The sequence below is a fragment of the Acipenser ruthenus genome, chromosome 2, assembly GCF_902713425.1.
Source record: "Acipenser ruthenus chromosome 2, fAciRut3.2 maternal haplotype, whole genome shotgun sequence".
NCBI lineage: Eukaryota > Metazoa > Chordata > Actinopteri > Acipenseriformes > Acipenseridae > Acipenser > Acipenser ruthenus.
This window is the reverse complement of record NC_081190.1, coordinates 37,318,628-37,345,743: the sequence shown is the minus strand read 5'-3', so window position 1 is coordinate 37,345,743 and position 27,116 is coordinate 37,318,628. Positions and strand designations below refer to the sequence as shown.

General features: G+C 37.1%; 1 protein-coding gene across 1 annotated transcript in view; it reads left to right on the top strand.

Annotated features, from left to right (window-relative positions):
• The first annotated feature begins 962 nt into the window (after window positions 1-962).
• Window positions 963-27,116, top strand: part of LOC117408672 (phospholipid-transporting ATPase IC-like) — a 53,106-nt gene continuing 26,952 nt past the window's right edge. Inside the window, exon 1 of the mRNA XM_034013869.3 lies at window positions 963-1,332. The gene's annotated coding sequence lies outside the window, so the exon portion shown is untranslated. The remainder of the gene's footprint in view (window positions 1,333-27,116) is intronic.

Sequence of the window (27,116 nt, the reverse complement as noted above, 5' to 3'; positions counted from 1 at the left end):
CTATAATACACAGGTAACAAGATTTATTCAGCGCTATACTGTTTCATACCTCATGAAGAACACCAGTGTTCCACCCTTTATAAAAATGGTATCAAGGTGTCATTCCTGCCCAGCCACCCTGACACGATCCTTCATGATCCGTGTCCACCTGTATTGGAGTAATAATATGTTGTTATGAAGGTCTTACTGTGTTGCTATGAAAGTCTTATGATATATTATTTTTTCATTCATTCTTGATAAGTTTTACAATGAAAATTGCGATCATATTGAATAACTTATTGAATAAAAGTGAAAAAGTACCCTTGTGTCAATGAAATACATTGTTTTTGCTATGTGATGTAAAAAAAAACAACAACTGCGTTTGTTCAATGGCTAACACTTCTTTATGCCATGTCACACCCTGGTGTTATCTTCTGACCGGGAATCTTTCTATATTCATATTCTAGGTGATACTATTTTGAGTTGTAAAACCACACTTTTAAACTAAGTGATCAAGTTAATTTATAATACTTAGCACTAATACATTCTATATTTTAACAAATGGACAGGTAAACATAATTTCAGTCAAAACATTAAAAAAAATAATACTTTGAATACGTCAGGCGTTATAGTGCATAGGCTACCGCGTTTTTACTTTTTTTTTTTTTAAACTGTTTGTTTATGATATATACTGTGTCCAAAAACCCAACACCGACGTACAGACATATTTAATGTTCAACTTGTTAAACCGCTACTGTGGTAAAGATCAGTAGTACATCTGATAAAAATTTTGACCGGGGCAATTTCAGTTGTGTTTAATAACTATTTTGTAGCAGTTTCTGTTTTGTTTGTTTTGTTTGGTTGTTTGTTCGTTTGTTTTTTAATGTTTTGTATAAATGCTTACTTTTTTAATATATGTATTTATTCATTTTTTGTAATTCTGTCACTCCATGCAAATAAAGGTCAATTTGGCTATGGGGTGTTACAAACCTCTCTAGTTCTTGAAGCTGCGTTAACCTGTAGGGTCACGTGACTCTAAGGGGTCTCCCGTTTGCTTTTATTTCAGAGCCTGGACAAAAAGGCGATCAAAACTTTATTTTCCTTAATCACTGCCTTGTCATCATGCACTGCAAACATTTTCTTTTGTGGGAAGAGCAGACGGCACAAAACTTGACGAACCCGTTTGTCTAGTTTAACAGAACAAGGGAGCCATTACAGGCAAAGGGTACAGAGAACACGAGAGTTTTTAAGTGAAACTGTTTTCTCATTAAAACTATTGTTAAAAAATAGTTTGCTGTTGGATGATCACAGACAAGTAGCAACAAAAGTCCGAACGGATTTATAAGGATACAGGTAAGCAATTTTGATGACAAAAATCCTACTTTTAAACGCGAGTAAATTACCGTACCTGTGATACAAATAGCAGGAAATCTTTTGTTACCTGTGCTCACTGTATACCTGCTGCTTTTCTAGTGGTTTTGTGAGTAACGCGTTCTGTGTTGTTTGTAAATACTCGAGTCAAAAGTAAGATCATTGCATGCTCGTTTCTGTGAATGAATAATAATAATAAAAAACATTAGAAATGTTTTAATTATTATTATTTTTTTTAAAAACAACAATGTTCACATGTGGTACCCAGATTAGCCAGACACTGAGTTTTTTGTGTCAGTGTTTTTGATGTGTTACAGAGTTGATACGTTAACGTATTACAAAATAACTCCGTATTTGTTTAGTATGTGTTTTTCCAAAAGTATAAATTGATGAATTTGTTACTAATTAAAATACTTAATCGTAAAAATTAAAATAGTTTGTTTAAAACCCAGCTGTATAAATGGGTAATTGTATGTAAAAAATAATGTGATATCTTGTAATAATTGTAAGTCGCCCTGGATAATGGCGTCTGCTAAGAAATGTAATAGTAATAATAAATCGTCCCATTTTTACCTGGTCAAACTGTGCTTCCGTAATTAATCAATCGTGATGGATTTAGTAATTGTTTCATAATTACTTGTAATGTAATTTTAAACGACATTTAATTCGAAATATTTTGACATTTAAACGGGAGCGGTGAGAAACATGCTTTTGCAAGATAACTTTTTTTTTTTTTTTTAAATGATAATCCTGGGTGGTAACCGCATGCAAACACCAAAGAGTATCACTGAATAACATACCAGTGATAACATACTACTATAGATGTTAGTTGTGTAACGTAAAGAAACAACACCTTATACCTGAAAAAAATGGCAAATACGCATTTCGTTTATCAAAAGACAAGAAGTAATATGAGATTTATAATCTGGAATGTAAAGGGATATGTTGACGGATTGCTTAGGTCACGTAGAATTTACTTTCATTGTGTTAATCAATGTCCATCGTCGTCCCCCCCCCCCCCCCCCCCAAAAAAAAAAAAAATAGAATAATTTAATTACGTGATCCAGTACAATAAATAAGTATCAGCCATGTGCCAAAATCTCGGTCCATCACCAGCACCCAGTATATTGTATTAAATATTAGCATACTATTTTCTTAGTGGTGGAAAAATATGGGCCAACACATGGCAAATTACATTTAATAGAGAAACGTGTAAGGTACTGCACGCAGGCAATAAAAAATTTCATTATAAATATCATATGGGAGATACTGAAAATGACGAAGGAATCTATGAAAAAGACCTAGGAGTTTATGTTGACTCAGAAATGTCTTCATCTAGACAATGTGGGGAAGCTAGAAAAATAGGCCAACAAGATGCTCAAGGGAAGTAATGTTAAAACTTTACAATGCATTAGTAAGACCTCTTCTAGAATGTTGTGTTCAATTCTGGTCACCTTGCTACAAAAAGGATATTGCTGCTCTTGGAAGAGTGCAAAGAAGAGCAACCAGAATTATTCCGGGTTTAAAAGGCATGTCGTATGCAGACAGGCTAAAGAATTGAATCTGTTCAGTCTTGAACAAAGAAGACTATGTGGCAATCTGATTCAAGCATTCAAAATTCTAAAAGGTATTGACAATGTCGACCCAGGGGACTTTTTCGACCTGAAAAAAGAAATAAGGACCAGGGGTCACAAATGGAGATTAGATAAAGGGGCATTCAGAACAGAAAATAGGAGGCACTTTTTTACACAGAGAATTCTGAGGGTCTGGAAACAACTCCCCAGTAATGTTGTTGAAGCTGACACCCTGGGATCCTTCAAGAAGCTGCTTGATGAGATTCTGGGATCAATAAGCTACTAACAACCAAACGAGCAAGATGGGCCGAATGGCCTCTACTCGTTTGTAAACTTTCTTATGATAAATTCAATTAAAAATATTAGTGCAAGCAGCAATGCGGGGTCCAAGTGCAAGACCATGCGACCTATGGCCGTATTTCACATGTGGCATAGTAGCCCATTGGCCTCTACTAATCTTTGTAGTATATTGTACCATAGGAGGATATATGGGCTGCTATATGTGTTTCATAGTAACCATTACCCTATCTGCACTCTAAAGGAGTTATAAGCAAGTTTTGCATTTGACCTTTATATATAGTGCAGTACATTATAAATGGTATAGAGTTGCCACATGAATATGGAAGCCTATTTCATAGTACCTTCAACAGTACAGTACATAAAGATATTGAGTGATTATTGAAGAGCTCACATCCAGAGTAAACACCAATTCTATACAGACGGTTTTACAGATCCAGATTAGCACTCATTTTGGACTACCTAATGTTACCTTGGGTAAGGCAGCCCAAGATTCGTGCTAATCAGGGTTTGTGAAAAACCAGCTGATTGTATTGTAACAGCTAAACTGTCTTGGAAAGTTTTCTTTTTTTTTTTTTTTTTTTTAGTCAGCTCAATCCTGGCTTGTGCAATTCTTTCAGGGTCTATTTATAGAATTGATCTCTTCATTGTTTTACGAACAAATGCTAACTGGTTTAGAACATTACTGTTGAAACACAACATGCTGTACTCTATTTTTTTTACTCAAGGCAACAGATGTGACAAAATAACATGGAGAGCAAGTACTTACTAGTTAATAAACAAAACTGTGCAGTCATTGTGTTTTAATATCCTTGTTGAATAGAAACCACCTTTGCCAGTTATTGTCAGTAGAGCAGTGACACTCCTTCAACAAGCATGTGTGACATTTATACCCTTTAATAGCTACAAAGACTACATTGGAGCTATCAGTATGCCTACATCCACTTTCTGCACTGTTTATACACAAAATGAATTGGGGCTTCAGTAGAAATATGTAATAACTTTAGCCTGACTTGCAGATGCACACACTGAAAGAGCACACTCCTAAAACAGCAGATTCTGACACGCCTAATTTGTGCTAAATGTCCGGTTCAAGTTTTAGCATAATAGAATAATTGGTTCTTTTAGTTATTAAAAAATAAATAAATCTAAATATAATGTGACATGTAGAGATCCTCCTTGAACCCCCAGATTGAGTAGGACTTCTGTTTTACAGTATGTTTTTGTTTTGGTTAGTTGTGTGCCCTTGCTTGTTTGTTTATTATTTTCCTAATTATTGAACCCTCAATAACATGTGCTACAGAATGTCCTTGGCACGTTTATCAGAATTTGATAAGGTATTCTCTAACAAATGGAAAATATGTGACATGCAGTGAGACAGATAACATATCCATAGTATAGCGGTGTGGCTATGTGGAGTATGTCTGTCTGTCTGTCTGTCTGTCTGTATGCCACACTTACATTTTTACAATAATGTAGTTTGTCCATTGTGTTTATTAATAGATTTGTAATGTGCATAGTCATGGAATATTAGAGTAAATACAATCCATAACAGTTCTACGCAGCCCCTCCCACACAAACCTTGAATGGGCAGCTGAAATAACTTAGATTTTTTACATATCCACTCTTACTCTGGTCCCATCGCAGTCGTGTGACAGATTATTGTATAAATAAAGATAATTTTACTTGACCTCAAACAATTCAGGTTGGAATTCACAAAAAAACACCCAGAGCAGTTTATTTCTAGTTTTGAAACTAATAAAAAGCTTTTTTTTAAATTTTATTTTGTGGAGTGAATCAAACTTTGCATTAGAGAAACGTTTTGGTAAATCTGTGTACTACCACTAATACCTTTTGTTTGCTTTTTTAAAACTGCCTTTTGTGTTGTATGTCTTTGGTGCATTTCCTTTGAGGTCCATTGGGGTCTATTTCAGTGAACCAGTGGTGGATCTTAAAACAGCTGATTTTTTTAATGACATAGTTTCACTGACTTTTTATTGTATGTTAAAAAGTGGGTCAATAAACCAGGCCTAGCGGACAACTGGAACGGAAAACATTGAGAAAGACATTGTCAAATGGAAAAGGTTTTTTTTTTTTTTTTAAATGCTAAAATAAAAAGGCCTGGTGGGACAACAGCGAAATGATTAAACAGAAGAGGTATTAAGAACTGCCAGTCTTCAGATCATTATAATAGAGGACTAGGGTTAATATGTTAAATGTTCAGTGCATTGCACCTACAATCTTTGTTTCCCCTTGAAATGATAAACAATTTTGCAGGAGCTTCCTTGGAGAAACAATTGCAGAACATGTAGTGACAAAACCTGTGTTAGGATTGCATTAACAGAATGATGCTTGAAGGAGCAAGTAACAAGTCTTGACATGAAGATCCTACTTTTTATTACTATAAATACACACATGCAGTGTAGATTTTACTCACTTTTATCAATTTCAAAAGTATGAATGAACTTCGGAGTGCTTTTGCTTTTAGGCAGCCTTCTTTTTTGTTGATTTTGTAAGAATTCAATGTTTGGGGCATTTAAAAATAAAATTGTTTCCAGAAAATGGTTTAGTTCTGTTTTGCTCATTAGAAACAGTACTTTGGTAAAAATGTGGTTTGTTGGTGGGAGGATTTCATGTTCCAACTTTTAAAGCTGAGGAGCTTTTTTGTGTAATCAATCAATAGAAATGTGAATCTCTTGTCTAGTGTGCTGCATCTTTTTTATACACTTGCAGCATTTTATGTGTCAATGGAGAAATGTATTTCACTGAGGAGGTGCTGCAGTTTCCCTGCTTCCTCATTGCCTCGTCTAACCACTGGATTGCAAATACACAACTAGTATAAGACTACATTGGATTTTCAGTGACTAAATCAGTTGAATGACTAAAGCATAATTGTTCTTGAATCACTGCATGCAATATCTGTTTGCCCCTCTAGGTATAAACACTTTCTATAGCTGTCAAGTTTTATTCCTTTCATCTCTGCGTCTAAACTTTGAACTTGTCATATTTTGTAATAAGACGATACAAATATAGTGGAGACATGATTAAAATTGAATCCAAAAGTAAGTCTTGCTTCAGTTGGATTGGTACGATATATTCTCAATCAATGGTCTGTTTCTCTTTCATTACATCATTATTAATGTTATTTCTTTGTTCCATATTGTTAAGCAGGCTGTGGAAAAGAATGAGATGTAAAGGACAAAAGACAATGATTCACAGAGCACCCTATTTGCATGAAGCCTATATTTGCATCTAGCTTGTGTTGTGTAAGCGAAATTGTGAATACAAAGTTAAGAAAATGTGTGTATGATGATTATTAAAGATCCAAGCTTCAATATGTAGTCGGGGCCTTTTTATTAAAAATGTCACTTTGCAGAATTCTGAACTGATCAAACCAATGCAAATCATGCATCAGATGCAAAACTTACTGACTCCCCTTTTATATCAAGTATATCATCTTTCAAAATGTGATTATTTGGACTAAAATGTCTCTTTCATGTGTTGATATTTAAAAATATATACCGTAAAACTTCAATTAAACGCCACCGGCATGTATTTACAATATTTGCCAGCAGACCGACGCGTATTGGAGACCAGCGATTATTTGAGACCTGTGTTTTATATTAGATCTCTAGCTTCTAACACACAACCTTGTAGCAACATCGTAACTCAATTTAAACATTCCAGCAGCTTTGATAAAAGGTTGTGTGTCAGTGGGAACTAAGTACCAGTTTTGTTTTATAACAAAATTACATTGTATTGTACAACCTCAAGTATAAAGTGAAAGTATTATTAGTCTTTTTATATGCACTGGTTAACAAGGATACGGTAAGCAAAACGGAATTAGATCTGTTATTATTATTATTTATTATTATTATTATTATTATTATTTCAAGTTATGTATGAAATTGAATAGAACATGAAATCTCAAACTTCTTATAAACTGAAGAATAGTTTAAAAATGTGATTAACTAAATTGTTTGTTCAATTTAATGTTCATTTGAGTAACTGAGATCTCAGTTGGAACCAGCAGACACAAGGGGTCCCCATGACCAGGGCTGTGAACCACTGCTTTAGAAGTGAAGAAAGGTCACTGTTCTTTGCGACTAAAACCATTGACATGTGAATTGATAAAAGATAATCTGAGTAATTAGAATATGAACACATCTGAAGTGAGACGGTGTATTTCTTCTGTACTTTTCTTTTTCAAGTATACAAGCATTTCTAACACTAACGTTTGTTTTAAACCCTTTGAGCTATTTTTATTTATTTTGTTGACAAAAGCCATTCTCGTGTTTAATATGCTGGAGAATAAATTTGATGTGTGGCATAGTAATGAGATCATTACATAGTGTCAATCATGGGATTTGTTTGGTTGATTTTTAACTGAAGAGATTAATGTTTGCAGCAGTTTTGTTTAGGAGCGATGGACACTCCCTGAAGGTGTATGTAGGTTGTAACAGAATGGTCATCTTTGTATTGGAAATTATGCATAGTTGTGTAATGTTCATAATGAACAGTACACCGTTTCACTGGAATACTTACAAAAATTGGTATTAAACAAATGTCACAGTCAGCAGTCATTACTACAGTTGTTTTGGTTTTAATCGCAAAGGACAGTGACTCTTCAAAACTTCTAAAGGATATCTACTGTATTGTGCTGTTTCAGAGAACTTTTGAATCCTCAGCAACCCACTGACCTGCCCAGTGGTGGTGACTACCTATGTTGTCTTAACTGAACCCACCTACTGTTAAGCAGTGTGTGCTGGAAAGCCTTGTCAGAACATGGGTGAAGTAAGAGCGCAGTGGCGGTCTTACCTGACAATTTTGGTTTTGTCAGCTCTTACTTGTGCAATGTGTTTTTGTTTTACTTGTATGTCCTTTGTGCTTTTGGAAAAATTCCACTTCTTCATAAAGAGGTGCAATATAGCCACACACTATATTTTATTAGGGTAGATCCACGAATGGTTAAAACTGAAGAGATTTTTTTCAACATTTTAGTTAAGCAGCCAGAGTTTTAATGATTTTATCTGTGGTGCCTTGGTGTACAACCAGACACATGTCCTTTCCCTGCGTTTGGTCCTGTTGTATAGAAGCACTTTGTTTTGATGTGTTTAATAGTGTTTCTGTGTCTCCCTATACATACATGTCATAATGATGTTTCCATGGCTGACTTGCTCTGCCTTTTGAACGTGGGTAGTGTTGCCGGCCAGTTCCCATTTAATTTCCATTTATAGATGGCTGGCTTTACTGAAACTCTGAACACGCAAAGGAGGGACACCGAGCTGCAGATACCCTGACAGTACAGTCATGTAGTGTTCAGAATTGGTTTGTGGTTCTGTGTCCGTGCAGCACAACCAGAATGTTTGCCTCATTTTTCATAACTTCAACAGCTTACAATTAAAAGTACTGGTACCCTGTAACAAATACATATTTGGTTTAATGACAAATTAGTAATAAATTGAATATAAAATTCTGGTTTGTACATGGCACAATAGTGCTAGTATTATTCACATATTCTCTCTCTCTCTCTCTCATTGATATGTCTATCAGTCTCATTTTTCGTGACTTGACTCGAGTCACGGTCGAAGAGACTTGGACTCAACTTGGAATCGACCTTGTGTGACGCGGACATGTTAACGACGAGTCCTTTTTTATTTTCTATTACACAAGAAATTCTACCTTTACCTGCTTCCCCTAAAACTTCCAACAACTACATCTCTCAGAATACAATGTCTTCAGTTACTAGGAAACTGGGCACAATAAAAAGTGAGTGAGTTAGGACATAGCGTAAACACAGGCCCAGTCCAGCTACAAATCCAACTGCACACATCGCAAAGACCCAAGTGTGTTTTTCTCTTTTGCATTAAGTTTTTAACGAATAACTAATGTCAGAATCGTTAACAAGTAAGTCATTGTTTGGATTTTAATGAGCCTATTTCTTTATTAATTTAAACTATTTTTAAGTCATTAAACTACAAAAAATCCTAATAGAATACAAGATAATACGAAGAAATATAGAGCAACAAAAACAGAGAGAAAGTAAGAGAGAAACAGAGAACACACACTGGACAATAATAATAAATAGTCAGAAATAACGTCCAAGTCCATGAAGTAGAGGTCTCCACGGGTCCAAAATAATAAACCTGACACAGTGTAATTATATATATATATATATATATATATATATATATATATATATATATATATACATATACATACAGTACTGTGCAAAAGTTTTAGGCAGGTGTGAAAAAATGCTGTAAAGTAAGAATGCTTTCAAAAATAGACATGTTAATAGTTTATATTTATCAATTAACAAAATGCAAAGTGAGTGAACAGAAGAAAAATCTACATCAAATCAATATTTGGTGTGACCACCCTTTGCCTTCAAAACAGCATCAATTCTTCTAGGTACACTTGCACACAGTTTTTGAAGGAACTCGGCAGGTAGGTTGGCCCAAACATCTTGGAGAACTAACCACAGTTCTTCTGTGGATTTAGGCAGCCTCAGTTGCTTCTCTCTCTTCATGTAATCCCAGACAGACTCGATGATGTTGAGATCAGGGCTCTGGGGGGGCCATACCATCACTTCCAGGACTCCTTGTTCTTCTTTACGGTGAAGATAGTTCTTAATGACTTTCGCAAACTTGCAAGGAACCTCCACCATGCTTCACTGTTGCCTGCAGACACTCATTCGTGTACCGCTCTCCAGCCCTTCGGCGAACAAACTGCCTTCTGCTACAGCCAAATATTTCACATTTTGACTCATCAGTCCAGAGCACTTGCTGCCATTTTTCTGCACCCCAGTTCCTGTGTTTTCGTGCATAGTTGAGTTGCTTGGCCTTGTTTCCACGTCGGAGGTATGGCTTTTTGGCCGCAAGTCTTCCATGAAGGCCACTTCTGACCAGACTTCTCCGGACAGTAGATGGGTGTACCAGGGTCCCACTGTTTGCTGCCAATTCTGAGCTGATGGCACTGCTGGACATCTTCCGATTGCGAAGGGAAGTAAGCATGATGTGTCTTTCATCTGCTGCAGTAAGTTTCCTTGGCCGACCACTGCGTCTACGGTCCTCAACGTTGCCCGTTTCTTTGTGCTTCTTCAAAAGAGCTTGGACAGCACATCTGGAAACCCCTGTCTGCCTTGAAATTTCTAACTGGGAGAGACCTTGCTGATGCAGTATAACTACCTTGTGTCTTGTTGCTGCGCTCATTCTTGCCATGGTGTATGACTTTTGACAGTAAACTGTCTTCAGCAACCTCACCTTGTTAGCTGAGTTTGGCTGTTCCTCACCCAGTTTTATTCCTCCTACACAGCTGTTTCTGTTTCAGTTAATGATTGTGTTTCAACCTACATATTGAATTGATGATCATTAGCACCTGTTTGGTATAATTGTTTAATCATACACCTGACCACATGCCTACAAAATCCCTGACTTTGTGCAAGTGTACCTAGAAGAATTGATGCTGTTTTGAAGACAAAGGGTGGTCACACTTAAATGTGGATTTGATTTAGATTTTTCTTCTGTTCACTCACTTTGCATTTAGTTAATTGATAAATATAATCTATAAACATGTCTATTTTTGAAAGCATTCTTACTTTACAGCATTTTTTCACACCTGCCTAAAACTTTTGCACAGTACTGTATATATATATATATATATATATATATATATATATATATATATATATATATTAATTATACTGTTAATGCTTTGAAATTGCATCTGAGGTTGTTAATGAACGTATTTCTCGTAAAAGCTTAATTGTTGCAGGTCACATACATCACTTCCTGTCTCAGCGACTAAAGGGGAACTCATTAATCAAAATGCATGTTAACGATTATCTGGCGTGTGGGATTTAATTTAGTTTTTGTTTTTGTAGTTTTCTCCCCAATTTAATAGTGTCCTATTATTTTTATTTAGCTCAGCTCACTGCTACCACCCCCTTGCAGACTTGGGAGCGGCGAAGACGAGCACATGCTGTACTCCGAAGCGTGTGCCGTCAGCAGACTGCTTTTTTTCACACTGCAGACTTACCATGCAGCCACCCAGAGCTACAGTGTCAGAGGACAACGCAGCTCTGGGTAACTTACAGGCAAGCCCGCAGGCTCCCGGCCAGACTACAGGGGTCGCTGGTGCACGGTGAGCTGAGAAAACCCTGGCCGACCTAACCCTCCCTCCCCCCGGGCGGCGCTTGGCCAGTTGTGCACCGCCCCCTGGGAGCTCCCGTCCTCGGTTGGCAAAGGAAAAGCCTGGACTCAGTCCGACGTCGTCCAGGCTATAGGGCACATCCTGCACTCTATGTGGGTGCTTTTACTGGATGCGCCACTCGGGAGCCCCCCTTTTTTTAACTTATTTTTTGGCTGGGGGGGGGGTTGGGTTGTAATCCATCTATCTATATTGGTTGCAATTTATTTTTTTATGTTGACATGTATTTTACCATGTACGATTGTAGGCTATAAATAAATATGTTTGAAGTGTAGTTTGTGTTTGTAGTTGTTAGTTATACATGTATACCATGTATGTAACATTTCATTATACATTTATTAAGCCTTTAAAATTACGATGGAACTCCCCAACCCAATACACATTTTGTTTTATAGTTTAATTGTTCTGTGAATTCCTCTAATCATGCATTTTCTCTGGTACTGTTTGCTCGCCTCCGCGATAAATAAACTCAACATGAATAGAAGGAGCCACTTAGGCCCAGATATTCAAAAGGTTTGTGCACCGCACAGAGGGTTATGTGCAAAATGTGCCATATTCAACAATTAATTTGAATGAAAAAGGCTACATTTTGCGATAAGCATGACAGGCTTGAAATGCACAGAATGTTTCCATTACATCTGTTTAGCTAAGTGCCCTATCCTCAGCAACACTGGCAAAGGGTGCAGTGCCCAAGGGCTCAATCCGTAAAATATCCCTGTAGCCTTCCTTTCCTTTTCATGCCACTCGCCCTGTAATTCCACACTCGGGTATAAGGACATAAATAAGTTTTGTTATTTATTTCTCATTGATATCAGAAGAATTCTTTGACACCCACAATCTGCATTCCATGCTTCCATACAGGTGTGGTAGGAGCAGGGGGCATGGTGAGTGGGGGGCAGTTGGAAGGGGCTTTCAGCAGGAGTATGAGTAAGGGATACATATGTGCAGGCTGCATCCACAGGCAGCGTTCTTGGCCGGCTCCATGCTGGGATTCCTGTCTTTGGGGCTTTCAAATAGAGTAGTGTTTTCAGCATTGTGGGTTTGGTTTACAGTCCACACTTCTGTAAATGTGTTTATGTATAGAGTAAGGAGCATGGGTCGGAGCTACTCAGAACACCGGCTGACAGGTGCGTTTTTGTAAAATAAAGAGTGGAGTTTGGGGGCTCCCGAGTGGCGCATCCAGTAAAAGCACTCGCTAGAGTGCAGGATGCGCTCTATAGCCTGGACGTCGCGAGTTCAAATCCAGGCTATTCCACAGCCGACCGTGGATGGGAGCTCCGAGGGGGCGGCGCTCAATTGGCCGAGCATCGCCCGGGGGGAGGGAGGGTTAGGTTGGCCAGGGTGTCATCGGCTCACCGAGCACCAGCGACCCCTGTAGTCTGGTTGAGCGCCTGCGTGCTTGCCTGTAAGCTGCCCAGAGCTGTGTTGTCCTCTGACGCTGTAGCTCTGAAGAGGCTGCACGGTGAGTCTGCTGAGTGTAAAGAAGCAGGCGGCTGACGGCACACGCTTCAGAGGACAGCGTGTGTTCATCTTCACCCCTCCCGAGTCAGCGCAGGGGTGGTAGCAGTGAGCTGAGCCTAAAAATAATTCGGCATTTCAAATTGGGGAGAAAATAATAAAAAAATAATTGGCAACGACTAAATTAAAAAAAAAAAAGAGTGGAGTTTGATTCTACAGAAATATTTTGTCCGTCTCCTTCATGTTGACACTTATCCAGTTAGCAATTTGCTACAATATATTTTTATTTAAGTTATATGTTGAGTAGCCTGCACTATCCTGTGGTCCATTGTTTAATTTCTCCATTTAGTAGCTTATTTATATTTTTGTGGGGGGTGGGCATGCAACTTCGGGGGTGTGAATGCTACCGATGTGTGTTGAGCTTTGATTCTGCATTCCATGTGCAGATTACATTTGAGTGTAGACTTTTCTTAGGAATATTGGTATGTACTGTACACCTATGATAGCTGCTTGGCAGGGTATTGTTAACAGTCCATTGTCGTGTAGTATTCCAATTCTGCACATTCACGAGTAGCTCTTGTGCATTTCTGCTATATTGGTAATGAATGCGCAGATGGTTTTGCGAGGCACAAACTATTTTTGTCTATTAATTAAATACAATGTGGGGCTATCGGATCTTATTTTCAAAAAATATCAGCACAGACATTGTATACAAACCAATGGAATACTGTGTTGTGTGTGTGTGTGTGTGTGTGTTTTAATAGAGAGAGAGAGAATACATGCATGTCTCCAGTCATATGTGGTTTTCATGATCACGTTACCTTAAGTTCCAGCCAAAATTGTATATAATTATTACTGCCATAGCCTTATCTTTTCGCCTGTTGATTCGCCCCATTGCCACTGTACTTTTTGCATCCATGCATTCCTTCCTGCGATGTCATCGGGCAGTGTGTTCCGGGCTTAAGGTTAAAAATTGTTAAAACAAGTGAACAAATCTCATTCATAAACACAAGTAATATAAAAGTTTAAAATATTTTCATAACTATAAATATTGAATTTTCTAGGTAGTCTCTGTGTCACAGCCGTGGTCTGTTAAATTTTGTTTCAAGGTGAGTTATATAGTCTTAATTAAAACCCTCCTTTTCCAAGTGCAGATTAACTCCTGATAATTAACATGGATTTATGACAATATGACAATTAACATGGATTTGCTTTAAACTCCAATGCAAACAAGAGAGTCACAAGAAGCACTGCTGGTTAAGATATTAACATTATTTTGGAAAGCAGCATAATTTCGGAAATCACATTGGTATGATTATATAATAACTAGATAGGCATAACAACCTCTTAAACATGCCAAAATCAATGCTACATAATGATTTGTTTATTAACACTGGAGTTATCATTTACAAACTTTTTTGAAAATCCTGCCCTATAGTCCAGATTCCGGCTTCTATCAAAGTGAAAAACAACATCAACAAACTTGAACTTGAAGCTTACCTATAAACTTCAGGTACATTCAAACCGTATTATAATTCCAATTCCAAAAGAAAATGAAATTAGTTACAGACAAGTTGAAAAAGGAATGTGAAAAGAATAATCTAGTTAGAAAAAATTAATCAATCATATTATTTTAGTTTTATTATGTGTGCATTTTTCCAGAGGGATATCGGACAACGTCCCTGATGTTTTATCTAGATTGGTGGTTTATTCTATCTGCTTCTGCTTAGACCATTCAAAGAAGACCCCTATATTATAATTTTTTTATCAATTTTTGTAAATCTATGGAATGCGTTATCAGTAAATAGCATTTTAAGTCTTTGTACAGGAATGAAAGTGGCTTAACCTTTAGTATTCTTGAATCCTAGTCTGTGAAAGTAACCTTTAATACTTAAGAAGCAGCTCTGTGATTAATGAAAGTGGTTTATAACAAAGCCATTTCTTCTAGAATGGGATGTGTTACCTTCCAAGTGGTAATTCTATTGTTCTGGCCATTGGAATACAGTGGTTCCAAAGAAATAGTGAACCTGGCATTGATAGCCAGATAAACAGTGTTGAACATCCTTGCTATTAATGGCTTGTAAGTGGGGTTATTGAGTGTCCATACATGCATATTAAGGTGCAGCTGATGTTACTCACTCTGGCAGTGAAATGTTATATCCTGGACAGGGAAATGTAAATGGTCTGATTGGGTTATTAACATGGCAGATGTACATACCCAGTCGGATATTGCGGTTTGATCAAAACAAAAGTGCATTTTGTTTTTGGCCTAAAACAAATATCGGATTGAAATATAACCCTTTTGTATTTGCTGTTCTTTGGCTGCTGTTCACACAGATGCTCTTTTCAAATCTACATTATTATACTTCTCAATTTCCCTGCACCGCCCTCTATCATAACCCAGTCTGTCCACTGATGTCAAAACCCCAGCAAGCTATAATAAGGAAGCTGCAAAACATGTGTCAGCAACTCCATCCAACAGATGCAGCAACCCCTGCAAAGTTACTGCATGGTTTGCATTTGCACTTTGCATCTGTTTTCTTGTATATTGTTTCCACCTCCTGTAGGAAAAATAATTCCTTTGAATTTTCATGTTCGCTCTGCCTGTTTGCTTATTCATTTTACATTTTAGATCAAGGAGACCTCGGTTTACTGCTTAACCCTTGAGGCAGGAGGCCACTATTATCCTAATATTAAGCCCTATGCTGCTAGTGCCACTTACAAGTAAATACAAAGAAAAATAACTAAACATAAGTAGTTCAAAAATGGGTGTGAAGCAGCAAAAAGCTTAAAGATACGAAAACCTGATCAGAAGTACAGGAACGTGAATAAAGTTTTAGTTTAAACGTTTGTGAACATAAGACCCTTTTGTCAGTTTTGAGGAAATACACTATGATTGAACTGTTTGTACCTGATTCAACATACCCAGATGATGGATTGTACTGAGGGAACAGAGACAACCTTATCTGTAACAAAGCATCATTTTATTACAAATTGTACTATTGGTGAAAGATGAACCGTTTTTCTGTTGGGTAGTGAGCAAAGGAGCATTGCAGAGGTGTGTCGGACATTGTACAGTTACGTAATATCCTCTGAAATACAGAAAATTAATAATTTGCTACTATAGAAGGAAATGAGATGTCTGAAATAAATGAAGTCCGTTGTGAGGGGGGCAAAGGTTCAAGTTGATTTGCTACCATTAGTTGTCTGATATGACTCATGTGCTGTTCTTATATTTGTGGTCCACAAGAGGAAAATCAATGCAGATTTTTATACAGTCATTCTACAAAAACCTTATCTATTCCCCACATGTATTCAGTTACCTTTAGTCTAGTGTTGTCTTGGGTTGGAAGAGGTGTTCTAAAAGGACATGGTCATTTGGTATTGTTCATATCATGTGATTGTGCAGCAGGAAAAGGAAGTTGTTGACACAAATCCTAGATGATGTGAGACTTCGTAGGAAGAAGGCAGAATGATGCATGTGTGCCTGTGAGACGACATCCAAGGGTGTATTCTGCAGATACCCGAGGTGAGTGCTTCACCAGTGTTCTTGATTTATTATGTAGGTTGTTTTTGGATTGGTCATGTCTCTTTTGCAGTGCTGTAGATTAAAGTGTAATATTTTTTGGTGGTTGTATATTTATTTATTTATTTATTTATTTATTTATTATACCCTTCTACAGTGATTTATGCATTCTTTCCATTTGATATCTGTCAAAATTACTTGCCTTTCCATGATACTAATTGTGTGTTAGTGTGGAGGGTACAAGTCAGCAAAATACCTAAACTTTTTCTATATCAACATTAAGTATGGAAAAGTATGGCAAGAAAAATAAATGGCTAATAGTGTAATTATTGGAGTAGTATTTGAAACCTATGAAGCCATTAGGCAAACAAATTGGGTGTTTCTATCGTGGTAGTATACTAAAATGACTGATTTACAGTATATGGAATAACTTATGTTCTCAAGGTACATGTAAAAATATAAGTGTAACATGCAGATGGGTGGTTGTACAGACAGACAGACCCCTCCCATATATCACCACAATCTGATACACCCACAAACCTCTCTGGTTTAGTTAGTGGTTTTCCAGATGGGGCAAAAGTGTAAGTGCTACCTTCGGATGAACAGTCATAACAAGCTAATTTAAGAAGAAATTCAAGCTCACCTTCTGGACTGTGTGCTGATGATTTCTTTGTGTGTTCAAACTGCTGTCATTGCAAGCAGTGAAACAATATTGGGTTCTTTATTACAGGGAATACACATATTTCAGATAACAAGGTTTTGGTAGCCTATCACAATCAATAACATGCAGCCAACTCCTGTGGTGCAGTAATACTGATGCATGTTTATTAAAAATCCTCAGGTCACTATCAAACTTTGATTGTTTATGCAACCCACAGGATAGCGGGTTGAATTCATAAGCTAAGAAAGGAACCAAAGTGTGAAGTAATTTTTTGTGTGTGTGTGTTTTTTATTTATTTATTTATTTTTTTCTCAGTGAAACTTTGTCTGCGATTTTAAAGGTGCTATCAGGAGTTAGTTGGTGGTTGGGGTTCACAGAATATACAAATATTGCATCTCTATATTTAACCACATGATTTTCAATTCTGTCACATGCTTCAGGCTTTTTGATGCAAATTGCCTGATACAGTTAGGTGCTGCTTAAGAGGCAAAGAGATGCTTGCAAGAAAGTGAATTAAACGCAAATTGATTTCTAAAGACTACTGTCACAGAAGATTTGGAAAAGTGACAGGGAATTTCTTCTGAGCCAGGTAGGGAGACCATTCCTTTAGCTTAAGCAACATGATTTCTATTAACTTCATGTATTGTCCTCAGCCAGGCTGTCGGTAGAGCTGTCATTACCCTGTGCCCTGTACTCCGCGAGCAAGTGCCTTAACTGCATTGGGGGACTGCTGCTTGGACATTGCTTTTTAAAAGCAGAGCATACATGCAACCTGTAACTATACCTGTTTGTGTTTTACCATTTACAGCATTGTGCGTAGAAGTAATGGGTAAAGACATCTTGTGGCAGAACCTTTTTTTTCAAAGGAATCTAACACAAATATTAAATATTGACACAAAAGTTTGACCTTTTTGGTGAATCCTGTTTCTCAGATTCCGGCTGCGTGTTATTTGTCTCTTCCTATTAAATACAGTACAGACTTGTCTTTCCATCAGATTTTGGCAGACAGACACACAAAACCAGTTCTCCGAGTGGAGTGTCTATTCCTTTTGGTGTTATTCAGAAAAGCCGTTGTATACTGCAAGCCCATGTTCATGTTGCCACATAAACATAATGTGTCACACCCAAGGGCTGAATATCTGCTCCAGCCAGAAATATACTGTGTGTGTGTGTGTGTGTGTGTGTGTGTGTGTGTGTGTGTCTCTCTCTCTCTCTCGCTGTCTCTCTCTCGCTCTCTCTTTCGCTCTCTCTCTCTCTCTCTCTATATATATATATACACACTCATACAGACATGCTCAAATTTGTTGGTACCCCTCCACAAAAAACGAAGAATGCACAATTTTCTCTGAAATAACTTGAAACTGATAAAAGTAATTGGCATCCACCATTGTTTATTCCATATTTAATAGAAATCAGACTTTGCTTTTGATTTTTTTATTCAACATAATATTGTAAATAATAAAACAAAAATGATGGGACCGCTAACCTAACCTAATGTTGCACAACCTTTAGAGGCAATCACTGCAATCAAACGTTTTCTGTAGCTCTCAATGAGACTTCTGCACCTGTTAACAGGTAGTTTGGCCCACTCTTCCTGAGCAAACTGCTCCAGCTGTCTCAGGTTTGATGGGTGCCTTCTCCAGACTGCAAGTTTCAGCTCTTTCCATAGATGTTCGATAGGATTCAGATCAGGACTTATAGAAGGCCACTTCAGAATAGTCCAATGTTTTGTTCTTATCCATTCTTGGGTGCTTTTAGCTGTGTGTTTTGGATCATTATCCTGTTGGAGGACCCATGACCTGCGACTGAGACAGAGCTTTCTGACACTGGGCAGTACATTTCGCTCCAGAATGCCTTGATAGTCTTGAGATTTCATTGTGCCCTGCACAGATTCAAGGCACTCTGTGCCAGGCGCAGCAAAGCAGCCCCAAAACATAACCGAGCCTCCTCCGTGTTTCACTGTAGGTATGGTGTACTTTTCTTTGAAAGCTTCATTTTTTCATCTGTGAACATAGAGCTGATGTGACTTGCCAAAAAGCTCCAGTTTTGACTCATCTGTCCAAAGGACATTCTCCCAGAAGGATTGTGGCTTGTCAATATGCATTTTAGCAAATTCCAGTCTGGCTTTTTTATGTTTTTTTGTCAAAAGCGGAGTCCTCCTGGGTCTTCTTCCATGGAGCCCACTTTCGCTCAAAAAGCGACAGATGGTGCGATCAGAAACTGACTTACCTTCACCTTGGAGTTCAGCTTGTATCTCTTTGGCAGTTATCCTTGGTTCTTTTTCTACCATTCGCACTATCCTTCTGTTCACTCTGGGGTCAATTTTCCTCTTGCGGCCGCGCCCAGGGAGGTTGGCTACAGTTCCATGGACCTTAAACTTCTTAATAATATTTGCAACTGTTGTCACAGGAACATCAAGCTGCTTGGAGATGGTCTTGTAGCCTTTACCTTTACCATGCTTGTCTATTATTTTCTTTCTGATCTTCTCAGACAACTCTCTCCTTTGCTTTCTCTGGTCCATGTTCAGTGTGGTGCACACAATGATGCACCAAACAGCACAGTGACTACTTTTCTCCATTTAAATAGGCTGAATGACTGATTACAAGATTGGAGACATGTGTGATACTAATTAAAGAAACTAATTAGTTTGAAATATCACTATAATCCAGTTATTTATTATCTTTTCTAAGGGGTACCAACAAATGTGTCCAGGCCATTTTAGAATATCTTTGTAGAATAAGCAATAATTCATCTCTTTTTCACAGCTTCTTTGCTTTATTCTATGACATACCAAAGGCATGCAAGTATACATGATAAAATAGCTTTTAATTTCATCACTTTTCAGGAGGAATGAAGCATTATTTCAATGAGCTGTAAGGGTACCAACAAATTTGAGCACGTCTGTATGTATGTGTGTGTGTGTGTGTATATATATATATATATATATATATATATATATATATATATATATATATATATATATATATATATATAGTTCAAAGAGCCAGCTGCCCAACGTTTCGATATGTTGTACATATCTTTCTCAAGGGAGCCTCATATATATATATATATATATATATATATATATATATAATTATTTGTTGGTGATGCAATTTTAAAATGAATACCTTCCATTTGGTAAAAGTTGGTTTACTCCAAAGATGTAATAGTACTGCAGTCAGTTCCTTCTCTCATCGTTTTAATGTTGGCTTTATTTATTGTCAACAAAGTAAAAGTATGTGTAAGCATTCACGTTCACAAATTTACTGTTTTCTCTTTTCTGAATCTAATGTAAATCCAGTTTATTAATATACAGACTATGCAGAGAGTTATCTGTAGTGTAACCACTGATGTGGTGTCAGCAGTGTGGAGTAGTGGTTAGGGCTCTGGACTCTTGGCTGGAGGGTCGTGGGTTCAATCCCAGGTGGGGGACGCTGCTGTACCCTTGAGCAAGGTACTTTACCTAGATTGCTCCAGTAAAAACCCAACTGTATAAATGGGTAATTGTATGTAAAAATAATGTGATATCTTGTAACAATTGTATGTCGCCCTGGATAAGGGCGTCTGCTAAGAAATAAATAAATAATATAGAAAGGTTATAATTATGAAACTGGAATAAATTCTGTTTTAAACCCCTCCTCCAGTTAAATGTTTACATTTTATTTATATTTTTTTGTATTTTGCAAAGTTTGTCATGTTGTTGAAGAGACAGCACATATTATGAATAAAATTTATTTTGACGGTTATCACAGATTTCACAATTTCCATCAAGTTTACCCATTGACGTGTAATATGTAGTTTCCGCTTCTGAAGAGGAGTGTAAATATACATATTGTTGTATCAAAATAAATACTGCAAACGTTTGCCTTAAGGCACTATCTGTTACTCTGCATTCAGGAACATGGCAGCTGGTTTAGTTTGCTTAAATGATTGAACACACTGCTTTCAGCTGCATGATTTTTTTAATATGTCTTTACTGAAAGACACCAGCAGCATCAAAGATCGGATATATTTCTGCTAGAAATCGGAAATATTTCTGCTAAAGATTGCTCTGTCCAGTACAAGGGAATATTTCATGTCTGTTATTTTTACATGTAGTGATGTTTTAATTATGCTAATTCGCTGATGATGAAAATAGAATGTCTTTAAAAGGTGGACATAAATGAAATATACTGCAATTTAGCATTTACTGTTTTTCAGGTAAGCATTTACATATTTAGGAACATTAGTTTTATAATAACTTTAGAGAAAATGATCAGTTTTGAATGTAACACTATATTCTGCTTTTAATATATGTTATGCTTAATCGTGCAGTATGTTGAAGTACCTATTTGTAATCCACGAAATGCTGTGAAATAAGACTTTTTTTTTCACGGTGAAAAAAAAATTACAGCCTAGATTATGACAAAACAAATGCTTCTCCTTGCTAGAATAGGAGAACCGTAACCGGGAAACAGGGTACAGAAGCTAACTAGGGGTAGGAAAAAGGTGATAAACTTTTAATTGTGACTTGTGTTCAATTTGCTGCACTATGGAATAAATGGTGACTTTACTCTGATGGTTTATTTGATACACCTTAGAGGGTATTTAATAACACTGATTTTATTTTCACAACTGAAGGGTGGAGCTTAATTTAAAGATGGAACTGTATCTTAATTGGTGGGGTGGGGGTGCATTATTTCAATTTCCCCTGTTGGAGTGATCCTCGAAGTATTTACTGTAGAGAAGGATGGGATTGTTATGCAGATGAGAATGATCAATGTAATTGTATACCCCTAGCATTTTACATGTCAAATAGCTGATAAGACGTAACGCTTGCTATATCTGCATTGTCCCAAGGAAATGCATATGGCAGCTTGGCAGAATCTTTCATGGGAACATACTTGTTTTTGTTTATTTGCAAAAAAAATAATAATAAATAATTTAAAAAAAATTTAAGTATGGCTTTTGTATGGATGGTATTTAATTTGATACTGAACCATTGTGCACTTTCTAATGGCCTAGAAACCTCATTAATAAGTCAGCTTGAATTGTGCCTGAGAAACTGAAACCTGAACCATTTTTTATCTTTTTAATTGCTTGATATCAATTCAGAGTGATTGTGTATCATGATGCTGCTGTTCAAGAATATGTGCCCACGTAACAGTTATTTAAAGAGCAGCTTCAGATTACATAGAGCCAGTGGCATCTAGTGCACGTATTTGTATTGCCAGCAGTACAAAAATAAACTTGATCCCTAATGCCTGTGCAGTAGATAGTGCTGTCTATTACATCTATAATGACACTGGCTGATCTAGCCTGGGTTACATATGTATGTCTAGGCAACTAGCACAGGAAAGCATCTTCTGAAATTGGGTCAAAGAACTTTCAATACAGAAGTAGAAATTTATAATGCAACTTTGCTTTTTTGGATTATCTACATAATCACAAGTCCACTTTTTTCTCTTGTTGCATCTTTAGATTTATTGCTTGTATTTTATACTTCATTTTGAAATAAGCTAATATTTCAAAGACTTGCTTCTTCCTGGTACTTTGTGTTGCTTTTCAAACTTACTCCAGTAGCTGCCATCAGACCAGTGAAAGGTCATGCTGAAATACTTTTTCATACTAATATTGGCTATTGTAAAATGGGCCAAATTGACTCGAGGAGAGCAGAAGTCACGGATAAATCCATCTTCCATCCATCTGTAGAAATACTTACAACTGGTTGTTGGATTGCTTATCCATATTTATCTTGCTGGTCATCTGGGTCCCACCCAGCACCATGGCCAGCATCAAAAACACTGTTCTCACCATCACAAAGCAATTTACAGAGGTAGGCTGTGAACTGTGCATTATATGCAGAGTCACTTACAATAGCATTGACAAACAACAATGTTATGTGATGGTTTTGATACTCCATGAGATACTTTGACCTCAGCAATCGGGTAGCACACCATGTACAGTCCCTGTTTCGCCTAGGCAGGATCCGTTCTACACTACTTCAATGAGATGAAAACGGAGGACAGGACATTCTACAGGACATTGCAACTGTATACTGTACTGTTGTAACCCATATAGTGAACCTACAACACCCTGTATACATATTTTGAGATGCCCACAACAATACAAATGGAAAACATAAGCAAACATGTATTTGACCCTCTTGTCCACATAGGGGGGCACATATTCTTGAACATCAGGAGGCTGTGTGGTCTAGAGAGGAGGCTGTGTGGTCTAGATAGGAGGCTGTGTGGTCTAGATAGGAGGCTGTGTGGTCTTGTGGTTAAAGAAAAGGGCTTGTAACTAGGAGATCACTGGTTCAAATCCCACCTCAGCCACTGACTCATTGTGTGACCCTGAGCAAGTCACTTAACTTCCTGGTGCTCCGTCTTTCAGGTGAGACGTAATTGTAAGTGACTCTGCAACTGATGCATAGTTCACACACCCTAGTCTCTGTAAGTCGCCTTGGATAAAGACGTCTGCTAAATAAACAAATAATAATATATAAACAAATAATAAATAGGTGTGTTTGCATTGTGACTCTCACTCAATCATTTGTCTAGATCTGTCTGTATAGATGTTTGCTCTTGTGGCATTATTTCACAGCGAAACCTTTTTGTGAAAATGAGAAAATGGTCCTCTGGTAAATAGGAGGTGCAGCATCATCTTATGGGACACAAAGTCCAATGTTGCAAAATTGTGAATTCTTTCCTTGTTGAGGCTTGTTTTTATGTATATAAATGTCAGCAGAACTTTGTGGTTGAAGTGGTTAAAGAAAAGGGCTTGTAAGCAGGAGGTCCCCGGTTCAAATCCCACCTCAGCCACTGACTCGCTGTGTGACCCTGAGCAAGTCACTTAACCTCCTTGTGCTCCGTCTTTCGGGTGAGACGTAGTTGTAAGTGACTCTGCAGCTGATGCATAGTTCACACACCCTAGTCTCTGTAAGACGCCTTGGGTAAAGGCGTCTGCTAAATAAACAAATAATAATGACTCAGACGTGACGTAATGTGTTATGTGCATACAGGTGATTTCGGGCGGGGGGAAACTAGGCCTGTTTTTATTTGTATTCTTATTGGCCGAGAAATTGCATCTCATTAAAGTTGTTTTTTCTCTACAGTATCTTGAGATATGAAAGATATCTGGTTGTCCTTTTTTTTTGTTTGTTTTGATTTGTTTTTTTACCACTTTATTACAGTACCTAGTGATAGCTCCTGATAGGCAGTAATGTAATAAGGTGTGGTGTCCTGCATCACTCGAGTAGTTTTAATAAAGTAAAATAATGTTTGTGGAATTCGGTACCTTTTTAAAGCTAAATTTCATTGTGCATCTGCAAAGCTAGATACAGCCACAATTTTAATTTCCAAAAGTGATTTTTCCCCCCAAAGATTGTGTACTAAGTGGTTTCCATGTATTAATGAAGAGTAACTTTGACCTATGCATGCTTTCAATACATTTTGTGTTTACTCTGCACTGCTGTAGGTGTGACAAACATGCTCATAGTCTCAGTGGCATTAGCACTTGGAACATATGCACTAGATTTGCATTTTAAATTTGTATTTGCTTTGTGTTACACTTTTACTTGTTTACCTACTTTGCCTTAATTTGTGTCCTTTTATGAGTGCTTCATAAAGAGGTCCTTGGGGATGCGAGCAAGTGGTGACATTTAAAAATTGTGTGCTACCATAGAACATAGGATGATATGTTTTCATTAGCAAGAAGGATTTGCCAGCAATAAAAAAAAAAAAAAAAACATTGGATTGACCTGTCTGGTGAGTAAGGTGTAAAATGCTGTCCAGAATGGCCGTAATATGTAGAAACTTATTGGTGGTTGACATGAAAGTTTGTTCTGAATTTCCATTAAAGGTCTGGGATGTAAGTCCAATTTGACTAGTCAAAGCCCAGTGTGTCGAAATAAATATTGTAGCAGTGGGTTAGTTTGCTGTCTTATTAGTTGTACCTTAAAATGTATTACATTTAGGTTCACTTATTGTGGAGTGCATTTGGTGAAGCAAACTGTAATGCTTTGTTGTGATTTACCAGTACTTCGCTGCTTGTTCAAGGCATACTCTGTCTCATTCAACAGAGCCTGAGGCTTGTGGCTGGGCCTCTTTCTGAATGTAGGTGGATACATGCTTGTATCATACAGTAAGCAGGTGGTGATTTATTGTCCCTATATTCATGTAGCTCAGTCTTTTTATTGCAATGTGAGTTTCGCTGTTTGAGTGTCTACTTTGGTAGATGCACTGTTGTTTTCTCTCCCCCCCCCCCCCATGTTTTTTAAATTATTATTTATTTATTTATTTATTTATTTATTTATTAAATCAGACTGAAATTTCTTACTGTACTGGCTGCAGTCTTTTATTCATGTACGGTTTTGGGAGCTGCCTGCTTATTAGTATAAGTAATTACACCATGAAACTCCGACCAGTACCGCATTTTATATATACAGTGTGTGTATATATGTGTATATAATATACACACACTGCTGTGCAAAATCTTAGACATGTTGCATTTTTCTACTCTGTTGATGCTATGAGCATCAACAATTTACTCAAAGCCTCCACTAGTGTTTTCTACTATTTTATAACAACCTTGATTTGCATAAAGGAAAAATATTGAGTGAAATAGCTTGCATCACTCGATTTTCAAGGTGTGGTATCTGAACCATAATCAACAAGTACAGAGAAACATCATATAGGAATAGAAAGAAGACAAGTGTTGAATTGACAACAGAACTAGCAGAAGGCACAGGTGCCATTGTCCATCAAATCAACAATACGAAGGTCACTCTTGAAATAAGGACTTAAAGGATGTGTTGCAGTAGGAATACCTCTGTTAAGAAAGGGGAACACGACTAAAAGGCTAAAATATGGACTATGGAACAATGGTCAAAGGTGCTTTGGACTGCTGATGGATGGACAATGACACCTGTGCCTTCTGCTAGTTCTGTTGTCAATTCAATGCTTGTCTTCTTTCTGTTCCTTAAGGATATTATCTTCAACACTAGTGGAGGCTTTGAGTAAATTGTTGATGCTCATAATGCATCAGAGTAGAAAAATGCAACATGTCTAAGACTTTTTTGCACAGCAGCGTATATAAAAAACTTAGGGTGTACCGGTAAATTTTCTTGGCCGATAGCCAATGGTTATCTACTCATATCGGCAGATACCGATAATAGATAGTGCAGGTAAGCTATTGTAAACTACTAGAACAAGGCATAGGGCCTATATTTAAACGGTTTTATAATTGTAAATGGTAAATGAACAGATATTGTTTATTTGCTGTATTTATGACTAGTATACAGGTATTGTTTACTTGTTGCATTTACTTCAGAACATGAATACAAAGAATAACGTAGCATTGTGTGATTGACAACAATTTATACATTTGTTTTACAACAGTATCACACAAAAATAACATTTTGCATTTGTACTAGTAAAAACACTTCTGTAGAAAATATATACATAATGTGACTAACTTTTCTAGCCACTTGCTGTTAAACATTGCGCATTATAACTTCTACCTATACTGTACAGTAGAAAAGAAAAAAATGTAGCTTACGCAATGTCAACTACAGCAACATTAGTTAAATTCTTATTTTAAGCATACACTGATTAAAAATGTAGCACAACTTAAATTGTTCACTTAATAAAAAAATAAATGCTACATTTCTGGTTACAAAATTCAGTCAACTTCAATTTGTTACTTGGCAAAAGACGGCACAGTAATCAGTTTCTGCTTCAAAATACCGCTGAATCCACTCAGCAGTCTGCACTAACTAAGAGGACTTGTTTTGCTGTTTGTACGCGGTCAGCTATTTACAATTTTTTAAATGTGGTTGCTAACAGTATTAAATATTTTAAGCAGGAATTGGGTCAAGGGAACAGGTAGTGGTCCTCTTAACTATCGTCTCCAATTAATATAAGGTAATTGAAGAGAAGTCCTGCAAGGTGTCTCTAGTAGTTTGTGCCGTGTACTAGGAGCCTCCTGAGTAGAAGGCGTCTGTGTGATTTTTTTTGTTTTTAATGGCCACTGTTTTATTGTTAGTCAGTGCAGC